This window comes from Ambystoma mexicanum, chromosome 7p (genome assembly GCF_040938575.1).
Source record: "Ambystoma mexicanum isolate Mex_15411 chromosome 7p, UKY_AmexF1_1, whole genome shotgun sequence".
In the NCBI taxonomy this organism is placed as follows: Eukaryota; Metazoa; Chordata; class Amphibia; order Caudata; family Ambystomatidae; genus Ambystoma; species Ambystoma mexicanum.
In genome coordinates this window covers 863,810,183-863,826,971 of record NC_090939.1, presented here as the reverse complement: position 1 = coordinate 863,826,971, position 16,789 = coordinate 863,810,183, and positions in this window count along the sequence as shown.

Sequence of the window (16,789 nt, the reverse complement as noted above, 5' to 3'; positions counted from 1 at the left end):
GTCATATGGTCGCAGCCAGCATGTAAAGCGTGTACAGACAATTAACATTTAATTGGAGTAGGTGAATACTTTCAAGGCACAAAGGGGTATGTTCCAGAATTGCTAAGGAGATAGAGAGGGGGAAGAGGGAAGTGGGTGAGCAGGCACAGGAGTGATAAATATAGGGTGGGGTTGGAATGAAATTAAGTGCAGTTTACTGACAAGATAAAAGTACTGTGTGTCTGAACGTGCATATCAGGAAATTGCTACGGCGGAAAAGGGAGATGGAAGGACGGAGAGATGGAGTGGCACGGAAAGGGTTAACCAAGGTGGAAGGAGGGGCAGTAGGGGCGGGCTTCTGGATTGCCTAAGGGCTTCTATAGTTGAAAAGGGGGTGTCAGGATGAAGGAGGGACTGGCGTCATGTGGGTGAAGTGTTAGGTGTATGAAGGTTGAAGCAGGTGGTGTGTTAGATTTGTGATTGAAGGTTGGCAGTGTACCAGTCTTTAGAATTTGGGTTCTTGTGATATGTTACTGGAAACACTGGCTTTGCAAAACGTTGCTCTGGGGGGCGACGCCTTATAATCCCAGGAGCAAAAAGTCGATAGTCTATTACTGATAGAATGCCATGTCTATGAGATCATGTAGAAAGAAACATGGATGTCGAGGTCACTGTATCCAGACGGTAGTAAAGCCTAACCGTCACCATAAACAGTGTAAAGCAAAAGAGATTCCAGGACTCAGCGCCATCAAATATTTGTTTGCTTAATTGTGTTGTATTGTCACACATTCAAAAACGAAAAAAGCCCATGAGCGATAGCATGTTTCGGCTATGCTAAGCCTTTTTCAAATCTGGGCCGTAGTAGTATGAGACCAATCCAAAAGACTATTGTCACTGTAGTAGTAACAGGGTTAGATCCCCAGAACAGAATCTTTACTCTGCGAACAGGTAGTCATACGCGTCGGCAGAAGCAGAAAGCGATATGTTGTCTGGTTGTTTGTTCCAGAGGGTGGGGGAAATGGATGAGAATGAGTTGCCTCCATGCTGTTTGTGCCAAGAATTGGGAGGCGTTAGTTTAGTCTTATTTGTTGGCCGTAGGGATCTGTGGGGGTTGGCAAGCTTAAGGAATGATTGGAAGCGTAAGGGGTTAGAACAGTGGATGGTCTTGTGGGTAATGATTAGCATTCTGAGTTATATTTCGGTTTTCATGGGTAACCAGTTCATTGTTTTTAGAGCTGGAGACATTATCGTAAGGCTTGAGGTTTACTGAGCTAGATGCAGTTTTATTTTGGATGGTGTGGAGTGATTTTAGGTTTTCAGAGGGCACAGTATTCTAGTTTTCAGAGTTTTAGGGCGTTGGGGATGATGATCTTTTAGTGAAGTTGCATGTTGGGGAGTATCTTTCTGAAGATGTGTAGGAGTGTTGTTATTTATCTCGTGGGCTCTTTTACGGTTGGTTTTATGGCTAAATCAGTGTCAATTAGGATTCCCAGATTCCGTGCTTCTGAAGTAGGTGAAGGGGGTGTGCCTAGGTCAGCAGGCCATGTTAAAGGAAGATGGAGAAAGTGATGGGTGTCAAAGACAATGGCCCTGATTAGGACCCAGGCGTTGGACCATGGTGCTAATAGCACCATGGTCCATGCCGGTAACTTACCGACTCCGCCATGGCGGAATGGGGAATTACCGCCCCATTCCGAGGTTGGCGGGGCGGTAATTCCCCATGCCGCCATGGCCCTTCCCCATTCCCATTTTTGCCCCATAGGGCTCAATGGTAATGGGGAAGGCGCTAAGTACGGTGCCGCAAATTGCGGCACCGTACTTAGCACCAAGGTCCCTTTGCGGGTTGGTTTTTTAACACTTGCTAAAAGCAGGCATTAAAGTGTCACCCGCAAAGGGACCTCGTAATCAGGCGTTAAGGGTTTAACGGTGCCGCCACCTTTCATGGCGCCGTTAACCCCTTAACGCCTGGGTTGTAATGAGGGCCAATGTCCTCTGTCTTGCTGGGCTGGGGCCTAAGTTGTTTTTGGGACATCCATTTTGTATGGCTGTAAGGCATCGGACGATAGAGTTTTTGGATTCAGTGTTCAGTGAAATGGAGAAAGCATGTAGTGTATTGACTGCGTATCCTTGAAATGTGGCTGTGAATTGTTCGACAATGTGCAAGCAGGGCTTGATAAAGGCATTGAAGATCTGTTGGGATAAGGTAGATTCCTGAGGCACTCCTTGAGTAACTTCCCTAGGGATTGATAGTAAATCTCAGAAATGTTCTGTGGTGGTGCACTTTAGGAGGAAAGACTCAAGATTTTTGCCTACGTGGAAATGCCGGTGTGGGGTGCCTACAGTCTCAAATGCTGAAGAGTGGTCTAGAAGGATCAGGCAGATTGTTTCTTACCTGTAACTCCATTTCTCCAGCATTGACATCTCTCATAGATTCACATGCTGTAAATATTCCCCATCGTCAGGCTGTGAATCCTCGGTTACCCTTTTCCTACTTTATTAAAAGGAAAAAAACATGTATGTTTTGTAGCCCATTCCCTTCCTTATGAGTGCTTTTGGTCCTATCCAAGGGAACATTGAAAATCTAGTCCCTCCCCTGCAGCCTCTCTTCAGGTTTTAACAAGGGTATGCTGGCCAGATATATTCATGTGAATCTTTGAAAGATGCCAATGCTGGAGAAATTGAGTTACAGGTAAGAAACATACCCCTTCTCCAGCATAGGAAATTTCATAGATTCACATCACTCATTTTTCACGGTTGACATATAGGTAAAAGGCGTACCTTACTGAAAAAGACGCTGAAGAACTGCTCTTCACATCTTCGCATCAGCTGCATGCTATCCTTCTAGGCAGTAGTTCTCTGCAAACATGTGTGTTACTGCCCAGGTCGCCGCTTGACATATGTTCATCAATGAAACTCCTGACCATATCGCTGCAAAAGCTGCTGTAGCTCTTGTAGAATGGGCATGAACTGCACTCCCCAAATGTTTATTGACCTTGGTATGGCAGACCGAGATAGCCAATGAGATCCCCCTGAAGAGTCTGTGCTTAGAGATGACTTTCCAAATGTTTGATGGGCCGAAAGCTAGGAACAGCTGTGTTGAGTTTCTGAAGGACTTGGTTAGCAAGGTAGTTCTTAATCACCCTTTTTAAAACCAGGGATTGTAATATTACCTCTGCCAGCGATGGAGCATTTTGTAAGAACACCGGTAATGTAATGGTTGTGTTTTTATGAAAATCTTTTGGAACCTTGTGAATGAAGTGGGGATTGGTTCTTAGCATCACTTTGTCTCTTCCGAACCATTAAGTACGGCTCGCTTATTGCCAATGCTTGAAACTCTGATACCCTCCGGGAGGATGTGATTGCCACTGAGAATGCGGCCTTCCATGATACGTATTTGAGGTGGGTGGTAGCCAATGGCTCTAAGGGTGCTTTCATGAGCCCCGCTAGTACTGTGTTTAGGCTCCATTGTGGAGGTGCTCTTCTAGTAGGCGGGCGGTAATGAATGAGAAAGACCCCACAGGAAATGTTTTACCAGCCTGTCACTGAACAGAGGTGCATTTGCCCCTTTTCTGGTATACATAGAGATGGCTGCGAGTGGCACCTTGATTGATGAGTGGGAGAGGCATCCTTTTGTTAAAGGCAAGAAGTATGGGCGGATTTGTGCTTCGCGCACAGAAAGTAGTTGGACCGCCTGCTGTTGTGCACAGCAAGTGCAGAACGTTTTCCACTTGTGTTTATATGAGCGATTGGAGGAGGGTGTTCTTGTCGTGCTAAGGATTTCTTTACATTCTTTGGGTAAGGCTAGGTGACTAAATTCTGTGAAGTCTTAACCATGTGGTCAAATTCAGGGACTGCGTGTTGTGGTGCAATATTTTGCTCTGGTTATGTGATATAATGGGGGAGTGGCACTGAAGGTAGATTGGCTGGACCTCCGATAGTTGGAGAAGGTCTGAACACCATGTTTGGTGTGACCAGTTCAGTGCGAGTAGGGTCAACCGAAAGGGGTATGCTCTTATCATTTGCACTGTTTCAAATTACAGGTATTAGGGGAAACACATAGGCAAACATATTGCTCCATGGAATGGAAAATGCGTTCCCCATTGACTCTTTGTGTGGAAGACTGCTTGTGAACCGTGCCCAATCTTTGTTCTGTTTGGTGACAAAGAGATCTTTGGATTGGTGTCCCCACTGTGGGAACACTGTCTTGAGCAGGTTGTCGTCTAGCTCCCACTTGCGGCAATCCTTTGTTGCCCTGCTGAGGCCATCCACCACTGAGTTGTGGACCTCCGGGAGATAGTGAACTTGCCAGAGTATGTTATAGTAGGTGGCCCAGTGACCGACCTGTTGAGCTTCTTGCAATAGGGCCGTTTACCTCATCCCACCGTGCACACTGCTTCCTGATATAGTGCATTGTAGTGGTGTTGTCCATGAGGTCCCTCACTGTGGAAATCCGCAATACTGGCAGAAAGGATTTGGGAGCCCATCTGACTGCCCTCAACTCTAGAACATTTATGTAAAGGGTTGCTTCTTCGGCTGTCCAGACACCTTTCATGTGGAGGTGGTCTACATGTGACCCTCAGCCGGACATCGAGGGTAGCACTTTCTGGGGTATTGGTTCCTGTAATGGACTTCCTACCATCATGTTATGTGTGTCCAACCACCATGAGAGCTTGTGTGTAAGCACTGGGGTAATCTGCACCCTGTCTTCCCAGAACCTTGTGATCTGGGATCACATGTTGGTGAAAAACTCTTGCAGGGGCCTCATATGAAGTCTGCAGTTGGGGATATGAGGAATGCAGGTGGACATGCTGCCCAGCTGGCCCATACATTTGTGGACTAACATCCATCGTCTCGGTTTGAAAGTGGTGATCAACGATGTTAGAGTTTCTATTCTGTCTGCTGAATGACTGGCGCTACCTGAGCCTGACCCTTGGGACGGCTATATGATGGTGGATCACATGGGAGAGGCAACCCTTGAGTGGCGGGGGTTATGACATCATTGGATGAGACATGGTATCCCCCTTTTTCATTTGAGGATAGCCCTGCCATTCCTCATGCCCTAATAGCATATTGTCATCCCTCCCCTCACCTACTTAAGAAGGGAACTGGAGACATCTTCCCAGATTCTGTACACAAGACATCAAAAACTGACTTGCCCTTCAAGATCACCAAGAACACTGTACCATACTTTGCGTACAGGTTATGAGAAACAGACATTTATTTTCCTAAATGTGAAAATACTGTGACGAGGAAGATGAGTCAAGTAATGAAGATCAATGGAGTCGAAGAGTGCAAGCTGCGCTCTAGTTGTTACAGAAACATACTTGAAGCCGGAAAATTTAAACCGGCATAACAGCTGACAGAGAGACACTAGCTGGAGAACGCTACTTCTCTTGGTGCTGACCATGGGGATGGAGTGGTGTCCGTGAGGCAAATGTACGTGGTGAGGACACCAGAAGCAGACAGAGAGCTTCTGGGCATTCACTGGTACCACAATGCAGCCTCCACTGCACTGAAGTCCAGAGAGAGGTGGAATGGGAAATTGGGAGCTGCAAGAGGCAGTGAAGCTGGGAAGCAGAGGCACAAGAGAAAGCAGAATGTCAAAAGACCACCACAGACTTGCAGCGGGAGAACCGACAAATACCAGCCAAAAAGCCGGTGAGTCCACCCAAGAGATGCAGGGACACTGGGGCATATTAGCAAGCCTGCCAAAACCAAATAAATGTAAATAAAGGAGATAAGAAGGAACAAATAAATGAAATTCTCTTAAAGAGGCATTTCGAAATAAGCATAAAAGCCTGTCAGGTTTGTGAGTGTTTGCAGTACACCTATAAGAGAATCCCTGGCAGTATAGTATACCAGGAAGATTCAAGACAGGACAGGACCAATATAAGAGACTTTGAAGTTTATAAGTGTGCACGGTGCATATATTAGGAAAGTCCTGGCAGAAGAGTATACCAGGCAGATTTAAGACGAACTGAATAAACACAAGAAACTATCAAGTTTGTAAATGTATACTGTGCACCTAAAAGGAGAGCCCTGGTAAAAAAGAATACCAGGCAGGCTCAAGCATCAAGAATATGTATAGGAGAATAGCCCTGGCAAGAAAGTATACCAGGAAGATCAAAGGTACAACAATATATATAAGAGAAAGAATACTGGCAGGAGACTATACCAGGCAGATTAAAGGTGCAAGAATATATACATGTGCGAAAACACTGGCAGAAGGATATACAAGGCAGGTAACAGTTGCAAGTATGTTTTTGTGAAAAAGCCCTGTAAGGAAAGCATACCGGCATGGCCAAGTTGAACAAAGTGTACTAAACAGTACCAGAGGAAGTCCTGATGAGGATATATCAGGACTAGCAAAAATGCTGTGAAAACACATTAAAGAGAAGTGTAAACCTGGTGGAACATCACCTATCCTGGTAAGATACAGACTAACAGCCAAGTTGTTTTGTGTTAATCAGAAGAAACCTGAGGAACTGTCATTCTTGAAAATACATGAGAGAGTGAAAAGAAATCCAGAGGAAGGGAACCACCCTCTGGAACAAGGAACACAGTCCTTCTGAACCTTTTTGTGTTGAAGTAACACATTTCCTTTTTGAAAATGTGTACACTACTAAAGGCCAAAGACATTTTCCCTTTTCACCGTAGAGTTGTTTTTCCTAGATGTGAGGGCCAGACTAGTACTTTGGACACAGGACAGTTTGCTGTGGACATCTTCACACTGGACAGTCCCGTAGTTTTGGTTTTAGGTAGGGAAATACCTCTTAGAGTAGAAACAGAGAGGCATTTACCAAACCCCCTTTTACTTTAATAAAGGTTTATGGCCCAAACCATAAATCCTTGTGTCCGTGTCTCATTCCTGGTTCATCACAAAACCCATAGGTTTCTGAAACACCAAAGCATTCAGGTGGTATACTATAACAGCTAACGACAGGCCCTCTCCTGTACAGGTGTAATGACATTGCATATCCCTCTCACAATCTAGGGTCCACATACACGCAGGAAAAACAGAACAAATAGTTGCATACTTGAAGGGCACTGCTGACATCAGAAACACAAACGTTCACATTAGTGAAAGTTGAAACCTTAAATAGAGCAGCTGATTATCAAGGTGATTTTAGAAAGGGTTGTTAAAGATAACGTTTGCTTTAAAGATGGAAATAAACACCACCATTGAAAAAATGAGTAGAGTGAAATAGTCCAAAGCAGAATGGATTACACCTCACATTGTTTCTGAGTGTTAGGGGTCCCTGGGAAATACCCACAGCAGAATTGGTGCATGTTCTGACCAGTACAGAAAGGTTCTCATGGAGAATTACCACCAAAACCTGGCAAGTACTGTGTTGAGGCAATGATAAGTTTGCTGAGTGCGAACTACCCAGTGAAGTAGGAGAGGGCACACAAGAACAGCTTTACCCCATCACCTCCTTAGCTGTCTTCCCAGATGCGAGAACTCCTTCCCAGCTGATTCAGCCTTGTCGTTTACTATCTTGGCTGATGCTTTCAAGAGATCCATGAAGGAAGTCACAGCGTCAATAGGCTACCTATGTGTGGCTGTGGCCTTTCTCAGGGTATAAACTGGTGTCTAAAGGAGAGGATGAGTATCAAGTCTGTTGAGGGCACACCTGCCAGGTGTTGACAGAATGGAAACAGAATGATAGTGAGAAGAAAATGTGCATTGTGTAGAGCCTGCGAGGATCAGCTTCAAAAGTCATCAAGTCGCTATGTTCCACACAGCCTAAGCTGACAGCAGAAGATATCATGAACACACAAGAAGTTGTTTTTGGCAGTATGTAACTCAGGTAAGAGAGTATATTAATCACCCCACATTCGGGGCGTACAGAGCCAGCAATGACCTGCCACCAGAGCCTTAGTAGGCCCAAGCGAAGGGCTCAGGATCTTTATGGGCACTGTACTCCAAACAAGAGAGTAATAGCTATTTGCACCCCTAGAATCCCACTGGAGTGTAAATAGTTTTAAAGTGTTTTTTTTTATTTGTGGGAGCTGGGCTGTACCCATCTTGCATGTGCTCAATCTTCCACCAAAAAGACAAAAACAACGATGGCCACAGACAGACTTCATCCCTTTTCTATTTCTGTGAGTGGATAGCAAAGCAGTGTGCCTAGGACGACAAGTCTCCCTGCTACAGCAAGCAGGGATGTCGGGACCATAGGAGGAGATGCAGATTGTCAAGGGTGGGGAGAAGGTGATGGGAGGGAAAGTGGGAAAATGGTGGCACCTAGTGAAGGGAGCGGGTGGCTGTGCGAGCACAGGCAGACACTGGCAGGTTCTGCCTGTCTTCGCAGCCACCTGAATGGCTGTATACGAATATGGTTTTATTGTACTCTACCTGCCTAGAACCAGGGGAGAAGTTATCAGCATTTAAGAGCATTTAAGAGCATTTAAGAGCCCAATAGACCAGAAATTGCAACTAGGAAGGTTTCTACAACAAATTCTTTGTGAGGCCAAGAAACCACCTATGATTATACGACAATTGAAATTAAAGGACTCCACTACTAATCCTGCTTCCTTTAAGTATCCGATGAAAGAGATCCACACTTTGGAAGGAGAGATGGAAGACACACCCCAGGTTACTACTGTGATGCTGCTTGGGAAGAGTGCAGAAGTTACTCAAGAAACTCTGAAAAGACAGTTGATCAATCTGGAGCATGCGCTGGGAAAACTACAGCAGGAGATCGAAAATTAAGCAAAGGTTCTTAGCTAGGCAGCAGTAAGGGCAAGGATCAGTTCCTCCATCAAGGGATAAAGAGAGGCAGCAATATTGCGGACATATGAGCTATGTAGTCTCCACAACAGGCCTAGGCCCAGGACCATTGCCCAATAGAGGTTTTGTGATAGGTGTGGAGTAGGAGGACAAACTGCACCATATGAGATCAACTATAAAAAAGTCACTGGGAGCTCTGCAGTCTTAGCCACAGAAATACTGACTTTGCCTTGAAATGCAATTAAGGAGCACCCAGACCCTCAAACACAGTAAGCTCATCAAAATGCATCCCACAACATCTAAAGTTAACCTCAAGACCACCTGTCACCAGTAGGGTTGCAAGACGGGAACAACTGAAGTTGAGAGGTGAAAACTAAGTGAAGTAAACTAAATTCCAGAAGGCCTTCGGGGACCAAAAGTGGAAGTTCACATGACAGTGGAGGGCAGAAGTACAAATGCAATGCTGCACAGTAAAACACAGGTAACCATTAGTTTTTAGCCTTACTATCAAGCTTCCTTCAACCACCTGAATCTGTAGCCCCTGGAAGTCCATTTCAAAGTGGAAAATTCACCTGCAAACACCTTGGATACCTCCAAGTGAAGATAGAACTTCCCCAAGAAAAGCAAGGGTGATCAGCAACAGTGTCACTCTTGCACTTGTCTGCCCTACTAAAGTTAAGGACCCTAGACCTCCTGTGCTGCTTCGTACCAATGTGTCAGTTGGTGCCTTAGCTCAGTTGTGCCAGGAGATGGCAAGGAAAACTATCCAATGCCTTTGACCATTCACTGAATGTGTCAACAGGCCTACCTGAGAAAAACCCTGCAATCTAGAGAGATGGTTGCTGGGCCTGTTGGCTTTGGACAGGTCTGTAAACCAGCCTGAAATACCAAATTACATCATGAACGAATATGTTTCATTGATATGCACCAAACTACCCGTTTTATACTGAATTCCCTGATCATAGGTCACTGCCAGGGGGACAGCTCATTCGAAGGAACCTGGTAGAATAGACCAATCAGAAACTTCAACATATTTGAGTGTTCCCATTTCCATTATCACTGAATGGGACATCGTTTTAGCGGAGGAACCAGAATAGCACAATGTCGTCTCACTGCTTCAGTGGCCAAGGCATCCGTTACGTCAAGTGCAGTACCAGCTTTTGATCCAAACAAGATGAACTTTGAGGACTTCCACTTGTGAGCTCAATATTGTAACACACTAAGAGAAGATCTAGCAATGAGGCTGATGTTTTCTCTACCTGCAAACAGGACTTCAGAAAAGGCTATGGGTTGGGCACCAAATGTGTGTAACGGAAGAGACGCCTCTCTGCGAGCAGTCCAGCTGCATTGGACTTGGAGATGTTGAAGATGTCTGGATGAGCAACAGTGTGCTGGAATCATCACAGAGTCAAGAAGTCCGTATGCATCGCCTATAGTTGGAACTACTGTAGTGGAGGGGTTTGAGTGTATTTTCAATCGTTTTTGTGTCCAATTTGTGGTACAGTGATGGGTTTCACTTGTATTTCTGTAGCTTCTGACCCTGTTTTTCAGTTTTGGCCTGCATGTAGGGTGTGCAGTGCCTGGGGTGGAGTTTGTGTTCTGGCTTTTTCCCAGACCCGCCCTACCCTCTTGCAATAGGCTGGAATAGTCAGGTGTGTAACAGCCTTGCTCCCAGCAGCCATTTTACACTTGCCTTGTGGACTGCAATATCAAAGAATCTGGTAGGGAAACAACTTGGGAAGCAGCTTTATGGGTTGGTTGATGCTCAGTAAGTAGTTGTCACTAATTGTAATCCGTTTTGGCCTGTTTCATGTACTGTAGTGGAAAGGTTTGAGTGTATTTTCAATTGTTTTTTTGTATAATTTGTGCTGTTGTGATGGGTTTCTTTTGTGTTTTTGTAGCTTCTGACCCTGTTTCTCTATGCTGGCCTGCATGTAGAGTGTGCAGTGCCCGGGATCCAGTCCTTTGTTTGTGTCTGGCTTTTTCCCAGTCCCATCCTCTCCTCTTGCAATAAGCTGGAATAGTCAGGTGTGTAACAGCCTTGCTCCCAGCAGCCATTTTACACTTGCCTTGTGGACTGCAATCTCGAAGGATCTGGTAGGGAAGCCACTTGAGAAGTAGCTTTAGGGGTTGGTTGATGCTCAGTGTGTAGTTGTACACTGATTGTAATCCGTTTTTGGCCTGTTTCATGTACTGTAGTGGAAGGGTTTGAGTGTATTTTCAATCATTTTTTTGTCCAATTTGTGCTAATGTGATGGACTTCTCTTGTGTTTTTGTAGCTTCTGGCCATGTTTTTCAGTGTTGGCCTGCATGTAGCATGTGCAATACCTGGAGTGCAGTCCATTGTTTGTGTTGGCTTTTTCCCAGTCCCGCCCTCCCCCTCCCTCCTCCCATCCCACCCACCTCCCCTGATTGGTACGTCCACCTGGTCATAACTGTCATGATCTCTGCTTCCAAAAGGTCAGGGTTTTCCCAACTCCCTTGGAAGCAGATCCATAACCCAGGTTCCGAGTGCCAACCAGTCCCAATTGGGACCTTTTGGACCCAGTCCTGGCGCCAGTGGCACCAGGCTCATAAATATGCCCAGTACCAGCGCTGGAAGCGCCGGGCTCATAATGCTTGGGTGGACTTACCTGCAGCAGACCATGCTGCTTACTTGCCTGCCAGTTGAGCCTCTGATCCTCTTCTGTTTGGAACTACTTTTCCTGTTGGGTGGGGCAGGAGCCACTCCCTAGATTCAGAACACTGGAACTCTTCTGGAAGGCAGGAACTCTTTTCTTACCTAGGCGTGGCTGTGGAAGGAGACACCTAAGCACTACAGAAGGCTATTTAAACCACACCCGATGGATGAATCTTGCTTTGCGTTATTCTGCATCCTCTGCAGCAGAACGCTCATCGTGTCTTCTGCATCTGATCCTGGGCCTAAGGAAAAAGGCTTACCATCCTGAATCCAGTCTTCAGCAACACCTATAAAGACAAGAAAGAACAGGTTAGCATTACGGTCTTCAGGGACAGCTCTTCACTTACCTGGTCCATCGGCTGTCACCAACGCCTTGCGCTGCATTCCGGCATCTGAAAGACAAAGGCTTACCTACTCTTTGTGCGCTCCGGAGGTCTTCACACTGCATTCCGGCATCTGAAAGACAAAAGCTTACCAACTCTTTGCACGCTCCGGAGGCCTTCGGCGCTGCATCCCGCATCTGAAAGACAAAACAAGGTGCGTTTAAAGACATTGGGGAACTTTAATACTCACGTGCCATTACTCCTTTCCACATCTAACCCAGTGGGTATTCCGGCACCCTGCAGCCGCTCCGAACTTGTACCTGCAAAATAAAAAGACAGTTAGAGCGCATCGTGAAGCAGGCAACAAGCGCTTACTTACGTGCTTCCAGGCGCTTCTATTCATCACACGGGCTCCATCTTCAACTCACTTCAGCCCGTCATCCGCCATCGCCGGAACCCTGCAAAACAAGAAACATCATTACTAAAGACTTTAAAGACATTAGAATTACTCGAAACTTACCGTTCGTGCAGTAAACGACGGACAGCAGTCCTCTGAAGTCAAGAGGCCTGCTCCCCTTATCCAGTGAAGAAACTGGTTACAGCACCCTGCCCCGAGGCAGATGGAGAGCACGGCGTTCACTTACCTAAGGTGAGAGCGTTAACCTTTGGGGTTCTACAGGAGAAGAGAAAGGGAAGAAGAGAGAGACATTCAATAACCCAGTTCCTTTATCCCATATTTTCTATCTGCAGACATCTTACCCTTCAAGTCAGACATACAGTGCACAGAGGTCCAGCCCAAAGAGCCAGCCGTGTGTTACACATCACCTTTGCAGATACGGTATACGCCCAGTCAAGACCGGCGCCTCTACGGGAATCAGGTGAGCGTTACAGAACGCAAAGCCTACCACAAAACTCCCGTCCAGGCGCTATGGAAACCTCGGATACCGACCAGCTAGCCCAGTTACTTGGGGAACTAAGGGCAGAAGTGCATGCAGCCCGTCAGGAAACGAACGCTCTAAGAAGGGAACTGATTATTTCCAAGGAACGAACAGATGATCTCGCTAGACAATTGCTACAGTCACAAGCCGGACAGACCCCGTTACCCGCATCTGGGGGAAATCTTCCTTCTACATCCTCTATGAATCCAGTGCAGATCAACCTACCTGGGAATGTACCTCTGGCTCCGCCCGAACGATTTTCTGGTGACCCAAAGAGGTTTGCAGTATTTATCAATCAGTGCCGGTTGCATTTCTTATGCCGGCCAGCAGCCTTTCCAACTGATCAAGCTAAAGTAGCTTTCGTGCTTTCGTACCTTAGTGGCAATGCGGCAGACTGGTCGATCCCTCTAGTAAATCAAGATGATCCGGTCCTCCATGATTTTCAAGCTTTTCAGCTCAGTATGGAAAAACTGTTCGCAAGACATTCACAGGGGCAGGCCTTGGACAATGAGCTTCTTTCGTTGCGACAAGGTAATCAAGACCTTTTGGCTTATATTGCGTCTTTCAACAGACTGATAGTGGAAACTCAATGGCCTGAGGACAAAAGGATTACGCTGTTTTATAGAGGTCTACGTGGAGAGCTCAAAGATTTGTTAACCCAAGTAGTGAATCCCCCACAAGATTGTTCGGACTATATAGACTTAGTCGTTCAAATAGATCACAGACTGCAGAACAGGAAGGCCGATCGTTCCAAGTTTGATGCTCGAGTATTTCCCAAACCGCCAACTCCTTCCAAAGGAGTAGACTCCGGGGAACCCATGCAAATAGGGGGTCTGAAAGGTCCTCTAACACAAAAGGAGCGGGAAAGGAGAAAACAGTTGCAATTATGCCTCTATTGCGGAAACTCAGGGCACTTTCTTCGAGACTGTCCGGTGAAACCTGCCAAGAAGGCAGTAGGAGCTGCAGTTACCAAAGTTACAAACTCTGAGCAGGGAAACGACCTCGCCCGACAAGAATAGAGGTCCTCTTGCCGAGCGTGAAAACCAGTTCCGTGACCTCGCATTTCGTGATACCTATGGTCCTCATTAGCCCTGATAATCCGGATCGATTACATGCAATTGAAGCTTACGTCGACAGCGGTGCCATCGGCAATTATGTGGATCATGAAATGGTTTTGAGGATGAATCTAACTCTTTGTCCCAAGGCTGTAAAGGACGTCATTACTACGGTGGATGGTACGGAGATAGCCTCCGGGCCAGTAACGCATACCACTCAAGAGGTGACGCTAGTAAGTCAAGAAGGACACCATGAGAAGATCGTGTTCGATGTGATCAAGGCCCCTCAGTTTCAGATTATTCTAGGAATACCTTGGTTAGAGAAACACAATCCTCTGATCGATTGGCGAGCAAGATCGGTCCAGTTTCCAGAATGTGTCTCTACTTGTCACCCTCCACCTGGTGTTGCACTGGCAGCAATTTCTTCAGAGACTCCCCAGTTACCTCCCGAATACCTAGAATACCAAGATGTTTTCCGGAAGGATCAGGCTAACTCTCTACCTCCTCATAGGTCTTATGACTGCCAGATAGACCTGATACCTGGATCTACTCCTCCTTGTAGTAGAATTTATGCCCTCACCGAGCCTGAGAACCTTCACCTTCGACAATACCTGGATCAATACCTGGCTAATGGGTTTATTCGTCCTTCCAAGTCCCCTGCTTCTTCAGCTTTGTTCTTCGTTCCAAAAAAGGAAGGAGACCTTAGAACTTGTATAGATTATCGCTCCCTGAACCAGATCACCGTTAAGAATAGATATCCGTTACCTTTGATCCCTGAACTCCTGGACCAAGTCAGAAAAGCATGCATATATACAAAGCTGGATCTTAGAGGAGCTTACCACTTGGTACGAGTAAAAGAGGGCGATGAATGGAAGACGGCCTTCCGCACCAAGTATGGACTATTTGAATATCAGGTCATGCCCTTCGGACTTTGCAATGCCCCGGCCGCCTTTCAATATTTTATGAACGATGTCCTCAGAGAGCTCATAGATGTGTGTGTTGTTGTTTACATTGACGACATCCTCGTTTATTCTTCATCGGAATCTGAACATCGGAAACACCTGAAAATGGTCCTCGAAAGATTGCGTCAACACAAACTTTTCGCTAAGTTGGAAAAATGTGTTTTCAACGTGACTGAAGTTGAATTCTTGGGATTCATATTATCACCTGGCGGAGTGCGTATGGATTCAAAGAAGGTCGATGCAGTTCTCAAATGGCCATCACCATCCTCCGTAAAAGGTGTGCAAAGCATGTTAGGCTTCGCTAACTTTTACCGCAGGTTTATCCCCGAATTCTCTCGAATGGTCCAGCCCATCACTGCCTTGTTAAAGAAAAACAAACGTTTTGAATGGTCTACCGAGGCGGAACAAGCTTTCCAGGATTTGAAGACTAAATTTATCTCTGCACCAATCTTAAAACACCCTCGCCCCGAACTCCCCTACATCGTGGAAACTGATGCTTCAAGCCTTGCCATGGGGGCAGTTCTATCACAAAAGGACCCGGTAACCAATCAGTTGCATCCCGTGGCATTTTGGTCCCGCAAATTCTCGCCTCCTGAAATCAATTACACGATTACTGACAAGGAACTTCTGGCTATCAAGTCTGCCTTTAAGGCTTGGCGGCATTATCTGCTGGGGGCCCGACACACCGTTACTGTGATTACGGATCACCGAAACCTGCAATATTTGAAAACCGCAAAAGCCCAATCCTCTAGACAACTCCGTTGGGCATTATTCTTTGCCGAGTTTGACTTCATAATTACCTATCGACCTGGTACAAGGAACGGTAAAGCTGATGCCCTTTCTCGGATGGGAGTGGAAGAACACTTGATCAACCCTAAACCTGTACCAATCATTCCCGAACAAAGAATTCTGGGTGTAATCGCCACAGAATCCATAGAGGAAGTTAAGGATAAGGCCAGGCAACATGTAACTCCAGCAGACATACAGAATTGGCATCTGCAGGGAAAGGACTTTGCAGTAAAGGACAACTTATTGTATTTCCAAGAACGATTATACCTACCCAGCACAGATTTACAGAAAAAAGTAATCTCTTGTTATCACGATTCTTTAATGGAAGGACATCCCGGTATGGCCAAGACCTCAGAAAAGATCAAGCGCTACTTCTGGTGGCCGTCTTGGAAAAAAGATATTAGAGACTTTATAATGTCCTGTGGAGTATGCGCCCAAAACAAGAGTCAAAAGGAAAGACCAGCAGGCCTCTTACGCCCTATTGACATCCCACCTCGCCCTTGGCATACGCTTTCTATGGACTTCATCACCGATCTACCTCCATGCTCCGGATGCAATACGATTCTAGTAATCGTGGACTTATTCTCCAAGATGGCGCATTTCATTCCGCTCAAAGGCTTGCCAACAGCAGCAACTCTGGCCCGAGAATTTCTCGAAAACATCGTCCGACTGCACGGTTTTCCTTCGGTTCTAATTTCGGATCGAGGTAGTCAATTTATTTCTCATTTTTGGCGAAGTTGCTGTCGGTCGGCTCAAATTGATGTGAGACTATCGACCAGTCACCACCCTCAGACCGACGGACAAACCGAGAGGACCAATCAAACTCTGGAACAGTATTTACACTGCATGCTGCAACAAACTGAAAAAACTTGGAAAGACATCCTTTGGATAGCCGAATATGCCTACAATAGCTCTGTCCATTCGGGAACTGGGAAAACCCCGTTTTTTCTTTTGTACGGCAGTCACCCTCGAACCTCGGAGTTGGATCCCCTCCAAGATCTTGAAACACCAGCAGTAAACTACCTGCATTCTACAATCATCCAAGCCTTTAAGGAAGCTGTTTCTCACCTTCAAAGGGCTAAAGAACAATACAAGAAAGGAGCAGATCAACATCGGAAGGAAGCCCCTCAATATCAAGTAGGGGATCAAGTCTGGTTATTCACCAAATATCTACCTCTAAAAGGGCCACGCACATTCAACCCAAGATACCTTGGTCCCTATTCCATCACTACCATAGTAAACCCAGTAGCGGTCAAGTTGGACTTGCCCCCGCACATGAAGATACATCCGGTCTTCCACGTCTCTCTATTAAAACCCGTGCAACCTCAA